Source organism: Doryrhamphus excisus, linkage group LG11 (genome assembly GCF_037039965.1).
Source record: "Doryrhamphus excisus strain RoL-2023G ecotype Guam linkage group LG11, RoL_Dexc_Guam_v1.1, whole genome shotgun sequence".
NCBI lineage: Eukaryota > Metazoa > Chordata > Actinopteri > Syngnathiformes > Syngnathidae > Doryrhamphus > Doryrhamphus excisus.
In genome coordinates this window covers 5,875,545-5,901,385 of record NC_136367.1, presented here as the reverse complement: position 1 = coordinate 5,901,385, position 25,841 = coordinate 5,875,545, and the positions used below count along the sequence as shown (strand labels likewise).

General features: G+C 51.6%; 1 protein-coding gene across 1 annotated transcript in view; it reads right to left on the bottom strand.

Moving 5' to 3' along the window:
* LOC131131678 (acyl-coenzyme A thioesterase 2, mitochondrial-like) overlaps positions 1-25,841 on the bottom strand; it is a 294,081-nt gene that overhangs the window by 157,572 nt on the left and 110,668 nt on the right. The gene's annotated exons all lie outside the window — the stretch shown is intronic.

Sequence of the window (25,841 nt, the reverse complement as noted above, 5' to 3'; positions counted from 1 at the left end):
GGCGTGGCACGCCCCCAAATTTTGCCCATTTTCATATGTCCGGGCCTTGCACGCTGAGCGTAACTGTAGACGTGAATAACTTGGCTCCACGTGGTCAGATCTTCATCATACTTGGTACATGTGATCATGGCCCCGCCCCGAAGGTCCCCGTAGGTCACTTCCTGATTTCGTCGCAGCGCCACCTTTTGGCGACAGGCTAAAGGCGTGTCATCTACATGAGGCCTTTTCTGCCAGGAGATTCATCAGATGAACATCGGGGTCACAAGGTCACTGCCTGACAGCCTGGTGAAGCCTGTTGATGGACCATGATGCAGGAAAAGCGCACGTGGTGGGCGTGGCCTGGCGGCGAATGCTCAGGCCTCGCCATTTACATAGAAAAGGTCATCATTCGCCCGCAAAAGGTCGCATGGGCTTGAAAACTCATAGGGGGGGTCAGAATCCAGGCCTGAGCGGCCTGGTGTGGCCCCCATATGAAACCAAGCCAAATTGACTCACTAGCGCCACCTAGAAGTTTTAAAATAATTATCCCTCGCCTCCCGTTGCACGTATCGGCATGATTTTCGGAGGAGACATCACTCGTGACAGGACGCACAAAAAAGTCTCAATAACCCATGTTCTAAAACCAACAGGAAGTCGGCCATTTTAGGTGGCGGCGGCCATTTGGGGGCGGATGTATGGGTCGTATCTTGACGAACTCCTCCTAGGGGGTTTGACCGAATGAGTCCGTTGTTGCATCAACGGACACTAGACGGATGGCCCACGTTAAATTGCGAAGGATTTTGGGCCGCTCCATAGGATGTGGGCGTGGCACGCCACCAAACTTTGACCATTTCATATCTGGCCCTGCCTGGTGTCTGGCCTTGCCTTGAAGCAATGTACATCAAAGTCAATACACAGTTTGACTGACAGACTGATGATGTCAGTTGATGGACTATGATGTGTGTAAAGCACATGTGGGGGGCGTGGCCACGGCGAATGGTCAGCCTTCGCCATTGACCATCAAAAGGTCATCATTTGCCTGCAGAAGGTCACAGGCTGCTGAAATCTTAAACGTGAGGCCTTAATCCAGGCCTGAGCGCCCTGGTGGTGCTCCCATGTGACACCAATCTAAATTGACACACTAGCGCCACCTAGAAGTTTCAATTCATTATCCCTCGCCACCCGTTACACGTATCACTATGATTTTCGGTGGAGACGTCTATCATGACAGGACGCACCTAATGCTCCAGAAGCCATGTTCTAAACACAGCGCCGCCAACTGGTGGAAATGTATATCTGCCGTAACTTCCTGATTCATGGTCAGATTGTCTTGAAATTTTTTTTGGTGTGTTGGGTCAATCTCTGGTTTGTTATACTGTGTGTACATAGACTCTATAGCGCCACCAACTGGTGGAAATGTATATAGCCGTAACTTCCTTCCACATGGTCGGATCAAGCCCAAATTTTTTCTGGTGGTTTGGGGTACCCTCTGGTCTATGACTGTGTGTGTACATAGACTGTATAGCGCCACCAACTGGTGGAAATGTATATAGCCGTAACTTCCTTCCACATGGTCGGATCAGGCCCAAATTTTTTCTGGTGGTTTGGGGTACCCTCTGGTCTATGACTGTGTGTGTACATCGACTGTATAGCGCCACCAACTGGTGGAAATGTATATAGCCGTAACTTCCTTCCACATGGTCGGATCAGGCCCAAATTTTTTCTGGTGGTCTGGGGTACCCTCTGGTCTATGACTGTGTGTGTACATCGACTGTATAGCGCCACCAACTGGTGGAAATGTATATAGCCGTAACTTCCTTCCACATGGTCGGATCAGGCCCAAATTTTTTCTGGTGGTCTGGGGTACCCTCTGGTCTATGACTGTGTGTGTACATACGCTATAGCGCCACCAACTGGTGGAAATGTATATCTGCCGTAACTTCCTTACGCACGGTCGGATCGGCCCCTAATTTTTTCTGTTGGTTCGGGGTACCCTCCGGTCCGTTACCGTGTGGGCCAACCACTCTATAGCGCCACCCACAGGCGGAAACGTATATCCGCCGCAAGGACCTACCGCGTGGTCCGATCGTCGTGAATTTTTTTATGGCGGTTCGCGGTGTCGGACGGGACGTGACCGCGCACCCGCCTCGCCGCCGCTGTCGCCCCCTCCTGGCGGAAAATTGCAAGTGCCGTGACTACCTTACCGTTTATCCGCTCGCCGCGGTTTTTCGTACGGCGCGTCCGCGCGCCCGTCCGGTCGCGCGCGCGACCCCGACCCGCGCGTACCCCCGACCCGCGCGTACCCCCGAGCGCGTCGGGGTGCTCGAGCCCGCTCATCACTGCTTGCAGTTTTAATTAGGGCTCGAGCACTGACCAGTGCGAAAGCCCTATTGTTATCGTTCCGTTTATTATTATTATTATTATTATTATTATTCTGCCAACCGTCGGCCTTTTTGAGGGCCTCAACATGCCCGAAAACTCACCAAATTTGGCGAGCGCATCAGGTCTGGCGAAAAATTTTATATTTTATGGGTTTCAAATATCATGTTCCAAAATTGGCTCTCTAGCGCCACCTTGAATTTTAAAAAAAATTAGCCCCCGACACCAGTTTCACCTATCGTCACGAAACTCGGTGGAGACGTCTATCGTGACAGGCCGGACCAAAAAGTCTCAAGAACCCATATTGGAAAACGAACAGGAAGTCGGCCATTTTGGATGGCGGCGGACGTTTTTGGGCCAGAAGTTGGGGTCGTATCTCGACGAACTCCTCCTAGGGGGTTTGACCGAATGAGTCCGTTGTAGCATCAACGGACACTAGACGGATGGCCGACGTTAAATTGCGAAGGATTTTGGGATATTCCATACGATGTGGGCGTGGCACGCCCCCAAATTTTGCCCATTTTCATATGTCCGGGCCTTGCACGCTGAGCGTAACTGTAGACGTGAATAACTTGGCTCCACGTGGTCAGATCTTCATCATACTTGGTACATGTGATCATGGCCCCGCCCCGAAGGTCCCCGTAGGTCACTTCCTGATTTCATCGCAGCGCCACCTATTGGCGACAGGCTAAAGGCGTGTCATCTACATGAGGCCTTTTCTGCCAGGAGATTCATCAGATGAACATCAGGGTCACAAGGTCACTGCCTGACAGCCTGGTGAAGCCTGTTGATGGACCATGATGCAGGAAAAGCGAACGTGGTGGGCGTGGCCTGGCGGCGAATGCTCAGACCTCGCCATTCACATAGAAAAGGTCATCATTCGCCCGCAAAAGGTCGCATGGGCTTGAAAGCTCATAGGGGGGGTCAGAATCCAGGCCTGAGCGGCCTGGTGTGGCCCCCATATGAAACTAAGCCAAATTGACTCACTAGCGCCACCTACAAGTTTTAAAATAATTATCCCTCGCCTCCCGTTGCACGTATCGGCATGATTTTCGGAGGAGACATCACTCGTGACAGGACGCACAAAAAAGTCTCAAGAACCCATGTTCTAAAACCAACAGGAAGTCGGCCATTTTAGGTGGCGGCGGCCATTTGGGGGCGGAAGTATGGGTCGTATCTCGACGAACTCCTCCTAGGGGGTTTGACCGAATGAGTCCGTTGTTGCATCAACGGACACTAGACGGATGGCCGACGTTAAATTGCGAAGGATTTTGGGATATTCCATACGATGTGGGCGTGGCACGCCCCCAAATTTTGCCCATTTTCATATGTCCGGGCCTTGCACGCTGAGCGTAACTGTAGACGTGAATAACTTGGCTCCACGTGGTCAGATCTTCATCATACTTGGTACATGTGATCATGGCCCCGCCCCGAAGGTCCCCGTAGGTCACTTCCTGATTTCGTCGCAGCGCCACCTATTGGCGACAGGCTAAAGGCGTGTCATCTACATGAGGCCTTTTCTGCCAGGAGATTCATCAGATGAACATCGGGGTCACAAGGTCACTGCCTGACAGCCTGGTGAAGCCTGTTGATGGACCATGATGCAGGAAAAGCGCACGTGGTGGGCGTGGCCTGGCGGCGAATGCTCAGGCCTCGCCATTTACATAGAAAAGGTCATCATTCGCCCGCAAAAGGTCGCATGGGCTTGAAAGCTCATAGGGGGGGTCAGAATCCAGGCCTGAGCGGCCTGGTGTGGCCCCCATATGAAACCAAGCCAAATTGACTCACTAGCGCCACCTAGAAGTTTTAAAATAATTATCCCTCGCCTCCCGTTGCACGTATCGGCATGATTTTCGGAGGAGACATCACTCGTGACAGGACGCACAAAAAAGTCTCAATAACCCATGTTCTAAAACCAACAGGAAGTCGGCCATTTTAGGTGGCGGCGGCCATTTGGGGGCGGATGTATGGGTCGTATCTTGACGAACTCCTCCTAGGGGGTTTGACCGAATGAGTCCGTTGTTGCATCAACGGACACTAGACGGATGGCCCACGTTAAATTGCGAAGGATTTTGGGCCGCTCCATAGGATGTGGGCGTGGCACGCCACCAAACTTTGACCATTTCATATCTGGCCCTGCCTGGTGTCTGGCCTTGCCTTGAAGCAATGTACATCAAAGTCAATACACAGTTTGACTGACAGACTGCTGAAGTCAGTTGATGGACTATGATGTGTGTAAAGCACATGTGGGGGGCGTGGCCACGGCGAATGGTCAGCCTTCGCCATTGACCATCAAAAGGTCATCATTTGCCTGCAGAAGGTCACAGGCTGCTGAAATCTTAAACGTGAGGCCTTAATCCAGGCCTGAGCGCCCTGGTGGTGCTCCCATGTGACACCAATCTAAATTGACACACTAGCGCCACCTAGAAGTTTCAATTCATTATCCCTCGCCACCCGTTACACGTATCACTATGATTTTCGGTGGAGACGTCTATCATGACAGGACGCACTTAACGCTCCAGAAGCCATGTTCAAAACACAGCGCCACCAACTGGTGGAAATGTATATCTGCCGTAACTTCCTGATTCATGGTCAGATTGTCTTGAAATTTTTTTTGGTGTGTTGGGTCAATCTCTGGTTTGTTATACTGGGTGTACATAGACTCTATAGCGCCACCAACTGGTGGAAATGTATATAGCCGTAACTTCCTTCCACATGGTCGGATCAAGCCCAAATTTTTTCTGGTGGTTTGGGGTACCCTCTGGTCTATGACTGTGTGTGTACATAGACTCTATAGCGCCACCAACTGGTGGAAATGTATATAGCCGTAACTTCCTTCCACACGGTCGGATCAAGCCCAAATTTTTTCTGGTGGTTTGGGGTACCCTCTGGTCTATGACTGTGTGTGTACATAGACTCTATAGCGCCACCAACTGGTGGAAAGGTATATAGCCGTAACTTCCTTCCACATGGTCGGATCAAGCCCAAATTTTTTCTGGTGGTTTGGGGTACCCTCTGGTCTATGACTGTGTGTGTACATAGACTCTATAGCGCCACCAACTGGTGGAAAGGTATATAGCCGTAACTTCCTTCCACATGGTCGGATCAAGCCCAAATTTTTTCTGGTGGTTTGGGGTACCCTCTGGTCTATGACTGTGTGTGTACATAGACTCTATAGCGCCACCAACTGGTGGAAATGTATATAGCCGTAACTTCCTTCCACATGGTCGGATCAGGCCACAAAATTTTCTGCTGGTCTGGGGTACCCTCTGGTCTATGTCTGTGTGTGTACATAGACAGTATAGCGCCACCAACTGGTGGAAATGTATATAGCCGTAACTTCCTTCCACATGGTCGGATCAAGCCCAAATTTTTTCTGGTGGTTTGGGGTACCCTCTAGTCTATGACTGTGTGTGTACATAGACTGTATAGCGCCACCAACTGGTGGAAATGTATATAGCCGTAACTTCCTTCCACATGGTCGGATCAGGCCCAAATTTTTTCTGGTGGTCTGGGGTACCCTCTGGTCTATGACTGTGTGTGTACATACACTGTATAGCGCCACCAACTGGTGGAAATGTATATAGCCGTAACTTCCATCCACATGGTCGGATCAAGCACAAATTTTTTCTGGTGGTTTGGGGTACCCTCTGGTCTATGACTGTGTGTGTATATAGACTGTATAGCGCCACCAACTGGTGGAAATGTATATAGCCGTAACTTCCTTCCACATGGTTGGATCAGGCCCAAATTTTTTCTGGTGGTCTGGGGTACCCTCTGGTCTATGACTGTGTGTGTACATCGACTGTATAGCGCCACCAACTGGTGGAAATGTATATAGCCGTAACTTCCTTCCACATGGTCGGATCAGGCCCAAATTTTTTCTGGTGGTCTGGGGTACCCTCTGGTCTATGACTGTGTGTGTACATACGCTATAGCGCCACCAACTGGTGGAAATGTATATCTGCCGTAACTTCCTTACGCACGGTCGGATCGGCCCCTAATTTTTTCTGTTGGTTCGGGGTACCCTCCGGTCCGTTACCGTGTGGGCCAACCACTCTATAGCGCCACCCACAGGCGGAAACGTATATCCGCCGCAAGGACCTACCGCGCGGTCCGATCGTCGTGAATTTTTTTATGGCGGTTCGCGGCGTCGGACGGGACGTGACCGCGCACCCGCCTCGCCGCCGCTGTCGCCCCCTCCTGGCGGAAAATTGCAAGTGCCGTGACTCCCTTACCGCTTATCCGCTCGCCGCGGTTTTTCGTACGGCGCGTCCGCGCGCCCGTCCGGTCGCGCGCGCGACCCCGACCCGCGCGTACCCCCGACCCGCGCGTACCCCCGAGCGCGTCGGGGTGCTCGAGCCCGCTCATCACTGCTTGCAGTTTTAATTATTATTATTATTATTATTATTCTGCCAACCGTCGGCCTTTTTGAGGGCCTCAACATGCCCGAAAACTCACCAAATTTGGCGAGCGCATCAGGTCTGGCGAAAAATTTTATATTTTATGGGTTTCAAATATCATGTTCCAAAATTGGCTCTCTAGCGCCACCTTGAATTTTAAAAAAAATTAGCCCCCGACACCAGTTTCACCTATCGTCACGAAACTCGGTGGAGACGTCTATCGTGACAGGCCGGACCAAAAAGTCTCAAGAACCCATATTGGAAAACGAACAGGAAGTCGGCCATTTTGGATGGCGGCGGACGTTTTTGGCCCAGAAGTTGGGGTCGTATCTCGACGAACTCCTCCTAGGGGGTTTGACCGAATGAGTCCGTTGTAGCATCAACGGACACTAGACGGATGGCCGACGTTAAATTGCGAAGGATTTTGGGATATTCCATACGATGTGGGCGTGGCACACCCCCAAATTTTGCCCATTTTCATATGTCCGGGCCTTGCACGCTGAGCGTAACTGTAGACGTGAATAACTTGGCTCCACGTGGTCAGATCTTCATCATACTTGGTACATGTGATCATGGCCCCGCCCCGAAGGTCCCCGTAGGTCACTTCCTGATTTCGTCGCAGCGCCACCTATTGGCGACAGGCTAAAGGCGTGTCATCTACATGAGGCCTTTTCTGCCAGGAGATTCATCAGATGAACATCGGGGTCACAAGGTCACTGCCTGACAGCCTGGTGAAGCCTGTTGATGGACCATGATGCAGGAAAAGCGAACGTGGTGGGCGTGGCCTGGCGGCGAATGCTCAGACCTCGCCATTTACATAGAAAAGGTCATCATTCGCCCGCAAAAGGTCGCATGGGCTTGAAAGCTCATAGGGGGGGTCAGAATCCAGGCCTGAGCGGCCTGGTGTGGCCCCCATATGAAACTAAGCCAAATTGACTCACTAGCGCCACCTACAAGTTTTAAAATAATTATCCCTCGCCTCCCGTTGCACGTATCGGCATGATTTTCGGAGGAGACATCACTCGTGACAGGACGCACAAAAAAGTCTCAAGAACCCATGTTCTAAAACCAACAGGAAGTCGGCCATTTTAGGTGGCGCCGGCCATTTGGGGGCGGAAGTATGGGTCGTATCTCGACGAACTCCTCCTAGGGGGTTTGACCGAATGAGTCCGTTGTTGCATCAACGGACACTAGACGGATGGCCGACGTTAAATTGCGAAGGATTTTGGGATATTCCATACGATGTGGGCGTGGCACGCCCCCAAATTTTGCCCATTTTCATATGTCCGGGCCTTGCACGCTGAGCGTAACTGTAGACGTGAATAACTTGGCTCCACGTGGTCAGATCTTCATCATACTTGGTACATGTGATCATGGCCCCGCCCCGAAGGTCCCCGTAGGTCACTTCCTGATTTCGTCGCAGCGCCACCTATTGGCGACAGGCTAAAGGCGTGTCATCTACATGAGGCCTTTTCTGCCAGGAGATTCATCAGATGAACATCGGGGTCACAAGGTCACTGCCTGACAGCCTGGTGAAGCCTGTTGATGGACCATGATGCAGGAAAAGCGAACGTGGTGGGCGTGGCCTGGCGGCGAATGCTCAGACCTCGCCATTTACATAGAAAAGGTCATCATTCGCCCGCAAAAGGTCGCATGGGCTTGAAAGCTCATAGGGGGGGTCAGAATCCAGGCCTGAGCGGCCTGGTGTGGCCCCCATATGAAACCAAGCCAAATTGACTCACTAGCGCCACCTACAAGTTTTAAAATAATTATCCCTCGCCTCCCGTTGCACGTATCGGCATGATCGGAGGAGACATCACTCGTGACAGGACGCACAAAAAAGTCTCAAGAACCCATGTTCTAAAACCAACAGGAAGTCGGCCATTTTAGGTGGCGGCGGCCATTTGGGGGCGGATGTATGGGTCGTATCTTGACGAACTCCTCCTAGGGGGTTTGACCGAATTAGTCCGTTGTTGCATCAACGGACACTAGACGGATGGCCCACGTTAAATTGCGAAGGATTTTGGGCCGCTCCATAGGATGTGGGCGTGGCACGCCACCAAACTTTGACCATTTCATATCTGGCCCTGCCTGTTGTGTGGCCTTGCCTTGAAGCAATGTACATCAAAGTCAATACACAGTTTGACTGACAGACTGATGATGTCAGTTGATGGACTATGATGTGTGTAAAGCACATGTGGGGGGCGTGGCCACGGCGAATGGTCAGCCTTCGCCATTGACCATCAAAAGGTCATCATTTGCCTGCAGAAGGTCACAGGCTGCTGAAATCTTAAACGTGAGGCCTTAATCCAGGCCTGAGCGCCCTGGTGGTGCTCCCATGTGACACCAATCTAAATTGACACACTAGCGCCACCTAGAAGTTTCAATTCATTATCCCTTGCCACCCGTTACACGTATCACTATGATTTTCGGTGGAGACGTCTATCAAGACAGGACGCACTTAACGCTCCAGAAGCCATGTTCAAAACACAGCGCCACCAACTGGTGGACATGTATATCTGCCGTAACTTCCTGATTCATGTTCAGATTGTCTTGAAATTTTTTTGGGTGTGTTGGGTCAATCTCTGGTCTGTTATACTGTGTGTACATAGACTGTATAGCGCCACCAACTGGTGGAAATGTATATAGCCGTAACTTCCTTCCACATGGTCGGATCAGCCTACAAATTTTTCTGGTGGTCTGGGGTACCCTCTGGTCTATGACTGTGTGTGTGCATAGACTGTATAGCGCCACCAACTGGTGGAAATGTATATAGCCGTAACTTCCTTCCACATGGTCGGATCAGGCCCAAATTTTTTCTGGTGGTCTGGGGTACCCTCTGGTCTGTGACTGTGTGTGTACATAGACTGTATAGCGCCACCAACTGGTGGAAATGTATATAGCCGTAACTTCCTTCCACATGGTCGGATCAGGCCCAAATTTTTTCTGGTGGTCTGGGGTACCCTCTGGTCTATGGCAGTGTGTGTACATAGACTGTATAGCGCCACCAACTGGTGGAAAGGTATATCTGCCGTAACTTCCTTACGCACGGTCGGATCGGCCCCTAATTTTTTCTGTTGGTTCGGGGTACCCTCCGGTCCGTTACCGTGTGGGCGCATACACTCTATAGCGCCACCCACAGGCGGAAACGTATATCCGCCGCAAGGACCTACCGCGCGGTCCGATCGTCGTGAATTTTTTTATGGCGGTTCGCGGCGTCGGACGGGACGTGACCGCGCACCCGCCTCGCCGCCGCTGTCGCCCCCTCCTGGCGGAAAATTGCAAGTGCCGTGACTCCCTTACCGCTTATCCGCTCGCCGCGGTTTTTCGTACGGCGCGTCCGCGCGCCCGTCCGGTCGCGCGCGCGACCCCGACCCGCGCGTACCCCCGACCCGCGCGTACCCCCGAGCGCGTCGGGGTGCTCGAGCCCGCTCATCACTGCTTGCAGTTTTAATTAGGGCTCGAGCACTGACCAGTGCGAAAGCCCTATTGTTATCGTTCCGTTTATTATTATTATTATTATTATTATTATTATTATTCTGCCAACCGTCGGCCTTTTTGAGGGCCTCAACATGCCCGAAAACTCACCAAATTTGGCGAGCGCATCAGGTCTGGCGAAAAATTTTATATTTTATGGGTTTCAAATATCATGTTCCAAAATTGCCTCTCTAGCGCCACCTTGAATTTTAAAAAAAATTAGCCCCCGACACCAGTTTCACCTATCGTCACGAAACTCGGTGGAGACGTCTATCGTGACAGGACGGACCAAAAAGTCTCAAGAACCCATATTGGAAAATGAACAGGAAGTCAGCCATTTTGGATGGCGGCGCCCGTTTTTGTGCCAGAAGTTGGGGTCGTATCTCGACGAACTCCTCCTAGGGGGTTTGACCAAATGAGTCCGTTGTTGCATCAACGGACACTAGACGGATGGCCGACGTTAAATTGCGAAGGATTTTGGGATATTCCATACGATGTGGGCGTGGCACGCCCCCAAATTTTGCCCTTTTTCATCTGCCCCGGCCTTGCACGCTGAGCGTAACTGTAGACGTGAATAACTTGGCTCCACGTGGTCAGATCTTCATCATACTTGGTACATGTGATCATGGCCCCGCCCCGAAGGTCCCCGTAGGTCACTTCCTGATTTCGTCGCAGCGCCACCTATTGGCGACAGGCTAAAGGCGTGTCATCTACATGAGGCCTTTTCTGCCAGGAGATTCATCAGATGAACATCAGGGTCACAAGGTCACTGCCTGACAGCCTGGTGAAGCCTGTTGATGGACCATGATGCAGGAAAAGCGCACGTGGTGGGCGTGGCCTGGCGGCGAATGCTCAGACCTCGCCATTTACATAGAAAAGGTCATCATTCGCCCGCAAAAGGTCGCATGGGCTTGAAAGCTCATAGGGGGGGTCAGAATCCAGGCCTGAGCGGCCTGGTGTGGCCCCCATATGAAACTAAGCCAAATTGACTCACTAGCGCCACCTACAAGTTTTAAAATAATTATCCCTCGCCTCCCGTTGCACGTATCGGCATGATTTTCGGAGGAGACATCGCTCGTGACAGGACGCACAAAAAAGTCTCAAGAACCCATGTTCTAAAACCAACAGGAAGTCGGCCATTTTAGGTGGCGGCGGCCATTTGGGGGCGGAAGTATGGGTCGTATCTCGACGAACTCCTCCTAGGGGGTTTGACCGAATGAGTCCGTTGTTGCATCAACGGACACTAGACGGATGGCCGACGTTAAATTGCGAAGGATTTTGGGATATTCCATACGATGTGGGCGTGGCACGCCCCCAAATTTTGCCCATTTTCATATGTCCGGGCCTTGCACGCTGAGCGTAACTGTAGACGTGAATAACTTGGCTCCACGTGGTCAGATCTTCATCATACTTGGTACATGTGATCATGGCCCCGCCCCGAAGGTCCCCGTAGGTCACTTCCTGATTTCGTCGCAGCGCCACCTATTGACGACAGGCTAAAGGCGTGTCATCTACATGAGGCCTTTTCTGCCAGGAGATTCATCAGATGAACATCAGGGTCACAAGGTCACTGCCTGACAGCCTGGTGAAGCCTGTTGATGGACCATGATGCAGGAAAAGCGAACGTGGTGGGCGTGGCCTGGCGGCGAATGCTCAGACCTCGCCATTTACATAGAAAAGGTCATCATTCGCCCGCAAAAGGTCGCATGGGCTTGAAAGCTCATAGGGGGGGTCAGAATCCAGGCCTGAGCGGCCTGGTGTGGCCCCCATATGAAACTAAGCCAAATTGACTCACTAGCGCCACCTACAAGTTTTAAAATAATTATCCCTCGCCTCCCGTTGCACGTATCGGCATGATTTTCGGAGGAGACATCACTCGTGACAGGACGCACAAAAAAGTCTCAAGAACCCATGTTCTAAAACAAACAGGAAGTCGGCCATTTTAGGTGGCGGCGGCCATTTGGGGGCGGATGTATGGGTCGTATCTCGACGAACTCCTCCTAGGGGGTTTGACCGAATGAGTCCGTTGTTGCATCAACGGACACTAGACGGATGGCCCACGTTAAATTGCGAAGGATTTTGGCCCGCTCCATAGGATGTGGGCGTGGCACGCCACCAAACTTTGACCATTTCATATCTGGCCCTGCCTGGTGTCTGGCCTTGCCTTGAAGCAATGTACATCAAAGTCAATACACAGTTTGACTGACAGACTGATGAAGTCAGTTGATGGACTATGATGTGTGTAAAGCACATGTGGGGGGCGTGGCCACGGCGAATGGTCAGCCTTCGCCATTGACCATCAAAAGGTCATCATTTGCCTGCAGAAGGTCACAGGCTGCTGAAATCTTAAACGTGAGTCCTTAATCCAGGCCTGAGCGCCCTGGTGGTGCTCCCATGTGACACCAATCTAAATTGACACACTAGCGCCACCTAGAAGTTTCAATTCATTATCCCTCGCCACCCGTTACACGTATCACTATGATTTTCGGTGGAGACGTCTATCAAGACAGGACGCACTTAACGCTCCAGACGCCATGTTCAAAACACAGCGCCACCAACTGGTGGACATGTATATCTGCCGTAACTTCCTGATTCATGGTCAGATTGTCTTGAAATTTTTTTTGGTGTGTTGGGTCAATCTCTGGTCTGTTATACTGTGTGTACATAGACTGTATAGCGCCACCAACTGGTGGAAATGTATATAGCCGTAACTTCCTTCCACATGGTCGGATCAGCCTACAAATTTTTCTGGTGGTCTGGGGTACCCTCTGGTCTATGACTGTGTGTGTACATAGACTGTATAGCGCCACCAACTGGTGGAAATGTATATAGCCGTAACTTCCTTCCACATGGTCGGATCAGGCCCAAATTTTTTCTGGTGGTCTGGGGTACCCTCTGGTCTATGACAGAGTGTGTACATAGACTGTATAGCGCCACCAACTGGTGGAAAGGTATATCTGCCGTAACTTCCTTACGCACGGTCGGATCGGCCCCTAATTTTTTCTGTTGGTTCGGGGTACCCTCCGGTCCGTTACCGTGTGGGCGCATACACTCTATAGCGCCACCCACAGGCGGAAACGTATATCCGCCGCAAGGACCTACCGCGCGGTCCGATCGTCGTGAATTTTTTTATGGCGGTTCGCGGCGTCGGACGGGACGTGACCGCGCACCCGCCTCGCCGCCGCTGTCGCCCCCTCCTGGCGGAAAATTGCAAGTGCCGTGACTCCCTTACCGCTTATCCGCTCGCCGCGGTTTTTCGTACGGCGCGTCCGCGCGCCCGTCCGGTCGCGCGCGCGACCCCGACCCGCGCGTACCCCCGACCCGCGCGTACCCCCGAGCGCGTCGGGGTGCTCGAGCCCGCTCATCACTGCTTGCAGTTTTAATTATTATTATTATTATTATTATTCTGCCGAAAGGACGGCCATTTTGAGGGCCTGAACATGCCCGAAAACTCACCAAATTTTCCAAGCGCGTCAGGTCTGCCGAAAATTTCGATCTGGTGGGGGTCCCGAAAACAATGTTCCAAAATTGACTCTCTAGCGCCACCTTTTATTTTTGAAAAAATTGGCCCCCGACACCAGTTTCACCTATCGTCACGAAACTTGGTGGAGACGTCTATCGTGACAGGACGGACCAAAAAGTCTCAAGAACCCATATTGCTAAACGAACAGGAAGTCGGCCATTTTGGATGGCGGCGGCCTTTTTTGGGCCAGAAGTTGGGGTCGTATCTCGACGAACTCCTCCTAGGGGGTTTGACCGAATGAGTCCGTTGTAGCATCAACGGACACTAGACGGATGGCCGACGTTAAATTGCGAAGGATTTTGGGATATTCCATACGATGTGGGCGTGGCACGCCCCCAAATTTTGCCCTTTTTCATCTGCCCCGGCCTTGCACGCTGAGCGTAACTGTAGACGTGAATAACTTGGCTCCACGTGGTCAGAGCTTCATCATACTTGGTACATGTTATCATGGCCCCGCCCCGAAGGTCCCCGTAGGTCACTTCCTGATTTCGTCGCAGCGCCACCTATTGGCGACAGGCTAAAGGCGTGTCATCTACATGAGGCCTTTTCTGCCAGGAGATTCATCAGATGAACATCAGGGTCACAAGGTCACTGCCTGACAGCCTGGTGAAGCCTGTTGATGGACCATGATGCAGGAAAAGCGCACGTGGTGGGCGTGGCCTGGCGGCGAATGCTCAGGCCTCGCCATTTACATAGAAAAGGTCATCATTCGCCCGCAAAAGATCGCATGGGCTTGAAAACTCATAGGGGGGGGCAGAATCCAGGCCTGAGCGGCCTGGTGTGGCCCCCATATGAAACTAAGCCAAATTGACTCACTAGCGCCACCTACAAGTTTTAAAATAATTATCCCTCGCCTCCCGTTGCACGTATCGGCATGATTTTCGGAGGAGACATCACTCGTGACAGGATGTACAAAAAAGTCTCAAGAACCCATGTTCTAAAACCAACAGGAAGTCGGCCATTTTAGGTGGCGGCGGCCATTTGGGGCCGGATGTATGGCTCGTATCTCGACGAACTCCTCCTAGGGGGTTTGACCGAATGAGTCCGTTGTTGCATCAACAAACACTAGACGGATGGCCCACGTTAAATTGCGAAGGATTTTGGGCTGCTCCATAGGATGTGGGCGTGGCACGCCACCAAACTTTCACCTTTGGATTCCGGCCCTGCCTGGTGTCTGGCCTTGCCTTGAAGCAATGTACATCAAAGTCAATACACAGTTTGACTGACAGACTGATGATGTCAGTTGATGGACTATGATGTGTGTAAAGCACATGTGGGGGGCGTGGCCACGGCGAATGGTCAGCCTTCGCCATTGACCATCAAAAGGTCATCATTTGCCTGCAGAAGGTCACAGGCTGCTGAAATCTTAAACGTGAGGCCTTAATCCAGGCCTGAGCGCCCTGGTGGTGCTCCCATGTGACACCAATCTAAATTGACACACTAGCGCCACCTAGAAGTTTCAATTCATTATCCCTCGCCACCCGTTACACGTATCACTATGATTTTCGGTGGAGACGTCTATCAAGACAGGACGCACTTAACGCTCCAGAAGCCATGTTCAAAACACAGCGCCACCAACTGGTGGACATGTATATCTGCCGTAACTTCCTGATTCATGGTCAGATTGTCTTGAAATTTTTTTTGGTGTGTTGGGTCAATCTCTGGTCTGTTATACTGTGTGTACATAGACTGTATAGCGCCACCAACTGGTGGAAATGTATATAGCCGTAACTTCCTTCCACATGGTCGGATCAGCCTACAAATTTTTCTGGTGGTCTGGGGTACCCTCTGGTCTATGACTGTGTGTGTACATAGACTGTATAGCGCCACCAACTGGTGGAAATGTATATAGCCGTAACTTCCTTCCACATGGTCGGATCAGGCCCAAATTTTTTCTGGTGGTCTGGGGTACCCTCTGGTCTGTGACTGTGTGTGTACATACACTGTATAGCGCCACCAACTGGTGGAAATGTATATAGCCGTAACTTCCTTCCACATGGTCGGATCAGGCCCAAATTTTTTCTGGTGGTCTGGGGTACCCTCTGGTCTATGACAGTGTGTGTACATAGACTGTATAGCGCCACCAACTGGTGGAAAGGTATATCTGCCGTAACTTCCTTCCACATGGTCGGATCAGGCCCAAATTTTTTCTGGTGGTCTGGGGTACCCTCTGGTCTATGACCGTGTGTGTACATCGACTGTATAGCGCCACCAACTGGTGGAAATGTATATAGCTGTAACTTCCTTACACATGGTCAAATCAGGCCCAAATTTTTTCTGGTGGTCTGGGGTACCCTCTGGTCTATGACAGTGTGTGTACATACGCTATAGCGCCACCAACTGGTGGAAATGTATATCTGCCGTAACTTCCTTCTGCACCGTCGGATCGGCACCAAATTTTTTCTGGTGGTTCGGGGTACCCTCCGGTCCGTTACCGTGTGGGCGCATAGACTCTATAGCGCCACCCGCAGGCGGAAAAGTATATCCGCCGCAAGTACCTACCGCGCGGTCCGATCGTCGTGAATTTTTTTATGGCGGTTCGGGGCGTCGGACGAGACGTGACCGCGCACCCGCCTCGCCGGCGGTGTCGCCCCCTCCTGGCGGAAATTTGTAAATGCCGTAACTCCCTTACTGCTTATCCGATCACCGCGGTTTTTCCTACGGCGTGTCCGCGCGCCTGTCCGGTCACGCACGCGCCCGTCCGGTCGCGCGCGCGCCCCCGACCCGCGCGTACCCCCGACCCGCGCGTACCCCCGAGCGCGTCGGGGTGCTCGAGCCCGCTCATCACTGCTTGCAGTTTTAATTTTTTTTATTATTATTCTGACGAAAGGACGGCCATTTTGAGGGCCTTAACATGCCCGAAAACTCACCAAATTTTGCAAGCGCGTCAGGTCTGGCGAAAATTTCGATCTGGTGGGGGTCCCGAAAACAATGTTCCAAAATTGACTCTCTAGCGCCACCTTTAATTTTTGAAAAAATTGGCCCCCGCCACCAGTTTCACCTATCGTCACGAAACTTGGTGGAGACGTCTATCGTGACAGGACGGACCAAAAAGTCTCAAGAACCCATATTGGAAAACGAACAGGAAGTCGGCCATTTTGGATGGCGGCGGCCTTTTTCGTGCCAGAAGTTGGGGTCGTATCTCGACGAACTCCTCCTAGGGGGTTTGACCAAATGAGTCCGTTGTTGCATCAACGGACACTAGACGGATGGCCGACGTTAAATTGCGAAGGATTTTGGGATATTCCATACGATGTGGGCGTGGCACGCCCCCAAATTTTGCCCATTTTCATATGTCCGGGCCTTGCACGCTGAGCGTAACTGTAGACGTGAATAACTTGGCTCCACGTGGTCAGATCTTCATCATACTTGGTACATGTGATCATGGCCCCGCCCCGAAGGTCCCCGTAGGTCACTTCCTGATTTCGTCGCAGCGCCACCTATTGGCGACAGGCTAAAGGCGTGTCATCTACATGAGGCCTTTTCTGCCAGGAGATTCATCAGATGAACATCGGGGTCACAAGGTCACTGCCTGACAGCCTGGTGAAGCCTGTTGATGGACCATGATGCAGGAAAAGCGCACGTGGTGGGCGTGGCCTGGCGGCGAATGCTCAGGCCTCGCCATTTACATAGAAAAGGTCATCATTCGCCCGCAAAAGGTCGCATGGGCTTGAAAACTCATAGGGGGGGTCAGAATCCAGGCCTGAGCGGCCTGGTGTGGCCCCCATATGAAACCAAGCCAAATTGACTCACTAGCGCCACCTAGAAGTTTTAAAATAATTATCCCTCGCCTCCCGTTGCACGTATCGGCATGATTTTCGGAGGAGACATCACTCGTGACAGGACGCACAAAAAAGTCTCAAGAACCCATGTTCAAAAACCAACAGGAAGTCGGCCATTTTAGGTGGCGGCGGCCATTTGGGGGAGGATGTAGGGGTCGTATCTCGACGAACTCCTCCTAGGGGGTTTGACTGAATGAGTCCGTTGTTGCATCAACGGACACTAGACGGATGGCCCACGTTAAATTGCGAAGGATTTTGGGCCGCTCCATAGGATGTGGGCGTGGCACGCCACCAAACTTTGACCATTTCATATCTGGCCCTGCCTGGTGTCTGGCCTTGCCTTGAAGCAATGTACATCAAAGTCAATACACAGTTTGACTGACAGACTGATGAAGTCAGTTGATGGACTATGATGTGTGTAAAGCACATGTGGGGGGCGTGGCCACGGCGAATGGTCAGCCTTCGCCATTGACCATCAAAAGGTCATCATTTGCCTGCAGAAGGTCACAGGCTGCTGAAATCTTAAACGTGAGGCCTTAATCCAGGCCTGAGCGCCCTGGTGGTGCTCCCATGTGACACCAATCTAAATTGACACACTAGCGCCACCTAGAAGTTTCAATTCATTATCCCTCGCCACCCGTTACACGTATCACTATGATTTTCGGTGGAGACGTCTATCATGACAGGACGCACTTAACGCTCCAGAAGCCATGTTCAAAACACAGCGCCACCAACTGGTGGAAATGTATATCTGCCGTAACTTCCTGATTCATGGTCAGATTGTCTTGAAATTTTTTTTGGTGTGTTGGGTCAATCTCTGGTTTGTTATACTGGGTGTACATAGACTCTATAGCGCCACCAACTGGTGGAAATGTATATAGCCATAACTTCCTTCCACATGGTCGGATCAAGCCCAAATTTTTTCTGGTGGTTTGGGGTACCCTCTGGTCTATGACTGTGTGTGTACATAGACTCTATAGCGCCACCAACTGGCGGAAATGTATATAGCCGTAACTTCCTTCCACATGGTCGGATCAAGCCCAAATTTTTTCTGGTGGTTTGGGGTACCCTCTGGTCTATGACTGTGTGTGTACATAGACTCTATAGCGCCACCAACTGGTGGAAGTGTATATAGCCGTAACTTCCTTCCACATGGTCGGATCAGCCCACAAAATTTTCTGGTGGTCTGGGGTACCCTCTGGTCTATGTCTGTGTGTGTACATAGACAGTATAGCGCCACCAACTGGTGGAAATGTATATAGCCGTAACTTCCTTCCACATGGTCGGATCAAGCCCAAATTTTTTCTGGTGGTTTGGGGTACCCTCTGGTCTATGACTGTGTGTGTACATAGACTCTATAGCGCCACCAACTGGTGGAAATGTATATAGCCGTAACTTCCTTCCACATGGTCGGATCAAGCCCAAATTTTTTCTGGTGGTTTGGGGTACCCTCTGGTCTATGACTGTGTGTGTACATAGACTCTATAGCGCCACCAACTGGTGGAAATGTATATAGCCGTAACTTCCTTCCACATGGTCGGATCAGGCCCAAATTTTTTCTGGTGGTCTGGGGTACCCTCTGGTCTATGACTGTGTGTGTACATACACTGTATAGCGCCACCAACTGGTGGAAATGTATATAGCCGTAACTTCCATCCACATGGTCGGATCAAGCCCAAATTTTTTCTGGTGGTTTGGGGTACCCTCTGGTCTATGACTGTGTGTGTACATAGACTGTATAGCGCCACCAACTGGTGGAAATGTATATAGCCGTAACTTCCTTCCACATGGTCGGATCAGGCCCAAATTTTTTCTGGTGGTCTGGGGTACCCTCTGGTCTATGACTGTGTGTGTACATACGCTATAGCGCCACCAACTGGTGGAAATGTATATCTGCCGTAACTTCCTTACGCACGGTCGGATCGGCCCCTAATTTTTTCTGTTGGTTCGGGGTACCCTCCGGTCCGTTACCGTGTGGGCCAACCACTCTATAGCGCCACCCACAGGCGGAAACGTATATCCGCCGCAAGGACCTACCGCGCGGTCCGATCGTCGTGAATTTTTTTATGGCGGTTCGCGGCGTCGGACGGGACGTGACCGCGCACCCGCCTCGCCGCCGCTGTCGCCCCCTCCTGGCGGAAAATTGCAAGTGCCGTGACTCCCTTACCGCTTATCCGCTCGCCGCGGTTTTTCGTACGGCGCGTCCGCGCGCCCGTCCGGTCGCGCGCGCGACCCCGACCCGCGCGTACCCCCGACCCGCGCGTACCCCCGAGCGCGTCGGGGTGCTCGAGCCCGCTCATCACTGCTTGCAGTTTTAATTAGGGCTCGAGCACTGACCAGTGCGAAAGCCCTATTGTAATCGTTCCGTTTTTTATTATTAGGGCTCGAGCACTGACCAGTGCGAAAGCCCTATTGTAATCGTTCCGTTTTTAGGGCTCGAGCACTGACCAGTGCGAAAGCCCTATTGTAATCGTAATGTTTATTATTATTATTATTATTATTATTATTATTCCGACGAAAGGACGGCCATTTTGAGGGCCTCAACATGCCCGAAAACTCACCAAATTTTGCAAGCGCGTCAGGTCTGGCGAAAATTTCGATCTGGTGGGGGTCCCGAAAACAATGTTCCAAAATTGACTCTCTAGCGCCACCTTGGATTTGAAAAAAAATTAGCCCCCGACACCAGTTTCACCTATCGTCACGAAACTCGGTGGAGACGTCTATCGTGACAGGACGGACCAAAAAGTCTCAAGAACCCATATTGGAAAACGAACAGGAAGTCAGCCATTTTGGATGGCGGCGGCCGTTTTTGGGCCAGAAGTTGGGGTCGTATCTCGACGAACTCCTCCTAGGGGGTTTGACCAAATGAGTCCGTTGTTGCATCAACGGACACTAGACGGATGGCCGACGTTAAATTGCGAAGGATTTTGGGATATTCCATACGATGTGGGCGTGGCACGCCCCCAAATTTTCCCCTTGTTCATCTGCCCCGGCCTTGCACGCTGAGCGTAACTGTAGACGTGAATAACTTGGCTCCACGTGGTCAGATCTTCATCATACTTGGTACATGTGATCATGGTCCCGCCCCGAAGGTCCCCGTAGGTCACTTCCTGATTTCGTCGCAGCGCCACCTATTGGCGACAGGCTAAAGGCGTGTCATCTACATGAGGCCTTTTCTGCCAGGAGATTCATCAGATGAACATCAGGGTCACAAGGTCACTGCCTGACAGCCTGGTGAAGCCTGTTGATGGACCATGATGCAGGAAAAGCGAACGTGGTGGGCGTGGCCTGGCGGCGAATGCTCAGACCTCGCCATTTACATAGAAAAGGTCATCATTCGCCCGCAAAAGGTCGCATGGGCTTGAAAGCTCATAGGGGGGGTCAGAATCCAGGCCTGAGCGGCCTGGTGTGGCCCCCATATGAAACTAAGCCAAATTGACTCACTAGCGCCACCTACAAGTTTTAAAATAATTATCCCTCGCCTCCCGTTGCACGTATCGGCATGATTTTCGGAGGAGACATCACTCGTGACAGGACGCACAAAAAAGTCTCAAGAAACCATGTTCTAAAACCAACAGGAAGTCGGCCATTTTAGGTGGCGGCGGCCATTTGGGGGCGGAAGTATGGGTCGTATCTCGACGAACTCCTCCTAGGGGGTTTGACTGAATGAGTCCGTTGTTGCATCAACGGACACTAGACGGATGGCCCACGTTAAATTGCGAAGGATTTTGGGATATTCCATACGATGTGGGCGTGGCACGCCCCCAAATTTTGCCCATTTTCATATGTCCGGGCCTTGCACGCTGAGCGTAACTGTAGACGTGAATAACTTGGCTCCACGTGGTCAGATCTTCATCATACTTGGTACATGTGATCATGGCCCCGCCCCGAAGGTCCCCGTAGGTCACTTCCTGATTTCGTCGCAGCGCCACCTATTGGCGACAGGCTAAAGGCGTGTCATCTACATGAGGCCTTTTCTGCCAGGAGATTCATCAGATGAACATCAGGGTCACAAGGTCACTGCCTGACAGCCTGGTGAAGCCTGTTGATGGACCATGATGCAGGAAAAGCGCACGTGGTGGGCGTGGCCTGGCGGCGAATGCTCAGGCCTCGCCATTTACATAGAAAAGCTCATCATTCGCCCGCAAAAGGTCGCATGGGCTTGAAAACTCATAGGGGGGGTCAGAATCCAGGCCTGAGCGGCCTGGTGTGGCCCCCATATGAAACCAAGCCAAATTGACTCACTAGCGCCACCTACAAGTTTTAAAATAATTATCCCTCGCCTCCCGTTGCACGTATCGGCATGATTTTCGGAGGAGACATCACTCGTGACAGGACGCACAAAAAAGTCTCAAGAACCCATGTTCAAAAACCAACAGGAAGTCGGCCATTTTAGGTGGCGGCGGCCATTTGGGGGAGGATGTAGGGGTCGTATCTCGACGAACTCCTCCTAGGGGGTTTGACCGAATGAGTCCGTTGTTGCATCAACGGACACTAGACGGATGGCCCACGTTAAATTGCGAAGGATTTTGGGCCGCTCCATAGGATGTGGGCGTGGCACGCCACCAAACTTTGACCATTTCATATCTGGCCCTGCCTGGTGTCTGGCCTTGCCTTGAAGCAATGAACATCAAAGTCAATACACAGTTTGACTGACAGACTGATGATGTCAGTTGATGGACTATGATGTGTGTAAAGCACATGTGGGGGGCGTGGCCACGGCGAATGGTCAGCCTTCGCCATTGACCATCAAAAGGTCATCATTTGCCTGCAGAAGGTCACAGGCTGCTGAAATCTTAAACGTGAGGCCTTAATCCAGGCCTGAGCGCCCTGGTGGTGCTCCCATGTGACACCAATCTAAATTGACACACTAGCGCCACCTAGAAGTTTCAATTCATTATCCCTCGCCACCCGTTACACGTATCACTATGATTTTCGGTGGAGACGTCTATCATGACAGGACGCACTTAACGCTCCAGAAGCCATGTTCAAAACACAGCGCCACCAACTGGTGGAAATGTATATCTGCCGTAACTTCCTGATTCATGGTCAGATTGTCTTGAAATTTTTTTTGGTGTGTTGGGTCAATCTCTGGTTTGTTATACTGGGTGTACATAGACTCTATAGCGCCACCAACTGGTGGAAATGTATATAGCCGTAACTTCCTTCCACATGGTCGGATCAAGCCCAAATTTTTTCTGGTGGTTTGGGGTACCCTCTGGTCTATGACTGTGTGTGTACATAGACTCTATAGCGCCACCAACTGGTGGAAATGTATATAGCCGTAACTTCCTTCCACATGGTCGGATCAAGCCCAAATTTTTTCTGGTGGTTTGGGGTACCCTCTGGTCTATGACTGTGTGTGTACATAGACTCTATAGCGCCACCAACTGGTGGAAAGGTATATAGCCGTAACTTCCTTCCACATGGTCGGATCAAGCCCAAATTTTTTCTGGTGGTTTGGGGTACCCTCTGGTCTATGACTGTGTGTGTACATAGACTCTATAGCGCCACCAACTGGTGGAAAGGTATATAGCCGTAACTTCCTTCCACATGGTCGGATCAAGCCCAAATTTTTTCTGGTGGTTTGGGGTACCCTCTGGTCTATGACTGTGTGTGTACATAGACTCTATAGCGCCACCAACTGGTGGAAATGTATATAGCCGTAACTTCCTTCCACATGGTCGGATCAGGCCACAAAATTTTCTGCTGGTCTGGGGTACCCTCTGGTCTATGTCTGTGTGTGTACATAGACAGTATAGCGCCACCAACTGGTGGAAATTTATATAGCCGTAACTTCCTTCCACATGGTCGGATCAAGCCCAAATTTTTTCTGGTGGTTTGGGGTACCCTCTAGTCTATGACTGTGTGTGTACATAGACTGTATAGCGCCACCAACTGGTGGAAATGTATATAGCCGTAACTTCCTTCCACATGGTCGGATCAGGCCCAAATTTTTTCTGGTGGTCTGGGGTACCCTCTGGTCTATGACTGTGTGTGTACATACGCTATAGCGCCACCAACTGGTGGAAATGTATATCTGCCGTAACTTCCTTACGCACGGTCGGATCGGCCCCTAATTTTTTCTGTTGGTTCGGGGTACCCTCCGGTCCGTTACCGTGTGGGCCAACCACTCTATAGCGCCACCCACAGGCGGAAACGTATATCCGCCGCAAGGACCTACCGCGCGGTCCGATCGTCGTGAATTTTTTTATGGCGGTTCGCGGTGTCGGACGGGACGTGACCGCGCACCCGCCTCGCCGCCGCTGTCGCCCCCTCCTGGCGGAAAATTGCAAGTGCCGTGACTCCCTTACCGCTTATCCGCTCGCCGCGGTTTTTCGTACGGCGCGTCCGCGCGCCCGTCCGGTCGCGCGCGCGACCCCGACCCGCGCGTACCCCCGACCCGCGCGTACCCCCGAGCGCGTCGGGGTGCTCGAGCCCGCTCATCACTGCTTGCAGTTTTAATTTATTATTATTATTATTATTCCGACGAAAGGACGGCCATTTTGAGGGCCTTAACATGCCCGAAAACTCACCAAATTTTGCAAGCGCGTCAGGTCTGGCGAAAATTTCGATCTGGTGGGGGTCCCGAAAACAATGTTCCAAAATTGACTCTCTAGCGCCACCTTTAATTTTTGAAAAAATTGGCCCCCGCCACCAGTTTCACCTATCGTCACGAAACTTGGTGGAGACGTCTATCGTGACAGGACGGACCAAAAAGTCTCAAGAACCCATATTGGAAAACGAACAGGAAGTCGGCCATTTTGGATGGCGGCGGCCTTTTTCGTGCCAGAAGTTGGGGTCGTATCTCGACGAACTCCTCCTAGGGGGTTTGACCAAATGAGTCCGTTGTTGCATCAACGGACACTAGACGGATGGCCGACGTTAAATTGCGAAGGATTTTGGGATATTCCATACGATGTGGGCGTGGCACGCCCCCAAATTTTGCCCATTTTCATATGTCCGGCCCTTGCACGCTGAGCGTAACTGTAGACGTGAATAACTTGGCTCCACGTGGTCAGATCTTCATCATACTTGGTACATGTGATCATGGCCCCGCCCCGAAGGTCCCCGTAGGTCACTTCCTGATTTCGTCGCAGCGCCACCTATTGGCGACAGGCTAAAGGCGTGTCATCTACATGAGGCCTTTTCTGCCAGGAGATTCATCAGATGAACATCAGGGTCACAAGGTCACTGCCTGACAGCCTGGTGAAGCCTGTTGATGGACCATGATGCAGGAAAAGCGCACGTGGTGGGCGTGGCCTGGCGGCGAATGCTCAGGCCTCGCCATTTACATAGAAAAGGTCATCATTCGCCCGCAAAAGGTCGCATGGGCTTGAAAGCTCATAGGGGGGGTCAGAATCCAGGCCTGAGCGGCCTGGTGTGGCCCCCATATGAAACCAAGCCAAATTGACTCACTAGCGCCACCTAGAAGTTTTAAAATAATTATCCCTCGCCTCCCGTTGCACGTATCGGCATGATTTTCGGAGGAGACATCACTCGTGACAGGACGCACAAAAAAGTCTCAAGAACCCATGTTCAAAAACCAACAGGAAGTCGGCCATTTTAGGTGGCGGCGGCCATTTGGGGGAGGATGTAGGGGTCGTATCTCGACGAACTCCTCCTAGGGGGTTTGACCGAATGAGTCCGTTGTTGCATCAACGGACACTAGACGGATGGCCCACGTTAAATTGCGAAGGATTTTGGGCTGCTCCTTAGGATGTGGGCGTGGCACGCCATCAAACTTTTACCTTTTTCATATCTGGCCCTGCCTGGTGTCTGGCCTTGCCTTGAAGCAATGTACATCAAAGTCAATACACAGTTTGACTGACAGACTGATGATGTCAGTTGATGGACTATGATGTGTGTAAAGCACATGTGGGGGGCGTGGCCACGGCGAATGGTCAGCCTTCGCCATTGATCATCGAAGGCTCATATTTTGCCCGCAGAAGGTCACATGCTGCTGAAATCTTACACGTCAGGCCTTAATCCAGGCCTGAGCGCCCTGGTGGTGCTCCCATGTGACACCAATCTAAATTGACACACTAGCGCCACCTAGAAGTTTCAATTCATTATCCCTCGCCACCCGTTGCACGTATCACTATGATTTTTGGTGGAGACGTCTATCATGACAGGACGCACCTAACGCTCCAGAACCCATGTTCTAAACACAGCGCCACCACCTGGTGGAAATGTATATAGCCGTAACTTCCTTCCACATGGTCGGATCTGCCCCAAATTTTTTCTGGTGGTCTGGGGTACACTCTGGTCTATGACTGTGTGTGTACATACCGTATA